Source organism: Lynx canadensis, chromosome A2 (assembly GCF_007474595.2).
Source record: "Lynx canadensis isolate LIC74 chromosome A2, mLynCan4.pri.v2, whole genome shotgun sequence".
In the NCBI taxonomy this organism is placed as follows: domain Eukaryota; kingdom Metazoa; phylum Chordata; class Mammalia; order Carnivora; family Felidae; genus Lynx; species Lynx canadensis.
In genome coordinates this window covers 140,696,891-140,698,818 of record NC_044304.2, presented here as the reverse complement: position 1 = coordinate 140,698,818, position 1,928 = coordinate 140,696,891, and positions in this window count along the sequence as shown.

The following is a 1,928-nucleotide window of genomic DNA, read 5'->3' as shown; positions in this document are numbered from 1 at the left end:
TGCACAACTCTGCTAAGTTTCTGACTAATATGTTGGACTCATGCATCTGGCAACACTTTAATTTTATTTTTTCATTGTGTGTGTGCTTTCTTTTAGTTTTTCTTTGCTGTCTTGTTTTAAGAAATAGACTGAAATTAAACAATTTGAAAAAAATCAAAACTGGACATACTTTAAAAAAACCAGGATAATTACATAGTTTATGACAAGTTTTATTGAAAGATAGTGGCCGAATGCTATTGTGCGCAGTAGTGATTTAGCATATTTTATCTCTTTGGTAGAACTTTAACACACGCATGAAAGTTCCTCTTCAGGATCTTAAAGAATTGGCCTTCTGACACTGAAGTGTCCTCACCCATGTCATAAAGTCATACTTACGAGAATCACAGGTAATTTCCTCAAAATCCTTAAATAATATTTAAAGAGCCTTCGTATTTGTTCCCAATTATGTTTTTATATTTCTGTTTGTTTGCCTGACACCCTTACCTACTCCTATTGGCGTGAAACGTGGACTTTTCTGGCATTACTTCTTTGTACAATTCTCTTTGCCTAGAAATACTTCTGTCTCTTGTGTCTGTCAGCATTTTAATTTTCTCCACTCACATAACACATCCTCAATAAAATCCTTTTCAGTGACACTGGGTAAAGTTGAGCAGTTACTCTGATTTTTAATGACACTTTATTTATACCTGTTTTGTGAACCAGACTAACACCATCTTGGACAAATCCACTGTGATAATGACTGCTCTATGACCTGAAGCCTTCCGAGCACAGCACCGCCCCCACCCCATTCTTTTCTTCTGTTTAACCACACCCTTAAGTACACACTTAAAGCATAATGTCCTTGATCTACTCTGCAGATATGACTATGACACACACCTATTCTCAAACATTCCCCTCTAAGGTGGTCCCCCCAGTATGTACTCACTAGGGCTATAAAAGCATGTCTTATGGGAGGTGGGGTTGTGGAGATCTCCTCTTGTGGCCATGAAAGACACGCTTCTGTTTGTAAGTCTTCTCAATAAACTATTTCTTATCAAGCGGGACTTCTCAGCCTTTGTCTTTGGTCTTACAGCTCCTTCCACCTTTGGAAATCACTTTACATATACCTCCCTTTCGAGGGAGCACCGATGCATTGTGTTATAGCACCTAATGCAATCATCTGTGCTCTACCACTAGATTAACTCCACTACATTTATACACTTTTGGAAATGTGGCAAGAACTAACCAAAAATACAATATATATATACTATATTATATATATACAATATTTATACTATATATATATAGTATATATATACATATATATATATATATATATATATATTTAGAGAAAGAGAGAGAGAGAGCAGGAGAGGGGCAGAGGGAGAGAATCTTAAGCAGGCTCCACACCTGGCACAGAGCCCGATGCAGGGCTCGATCTCACGACCTCTTACCACTGTGAGATGATGACCTGAGCTGAAATCAAGAGTTGGTCGCTCAACCGACTAACCCACCCAGGCACCCCAAGAAATACTATTTAAAGAAACAACCAATCAAACAACAATAGAGGAACGTGCCTGTATAGAGGAGGCAAATGAATCCATATATTTATGTGCAATGTGAAGATAACTATCACGTCCAATTCATCTTTGGATTATCAGCATTAGGCCAGCACTTGATGTATAAAAGACATACAAAAGGGATACCTGGGTGGTTCAGTTGGTTAATCATCTGACTCTTGGTTTCAGCTCAGATCATGATCTCAAGGTTCATGGGATCGAGCCCTTGTCTGGCTCAGAGCCTGCCTGGGATTCTCTTTCTCTCTCTCTCTGGCCCTCCCCTGCTCGCGCATGTGCACAATCTCTCTCTCTCTATCTCTCTCTCAAAGCAAATAAATAAACATTTTTTTAAAAGTTTTTAAAAAAGGACATATGATAAATATTTATTGA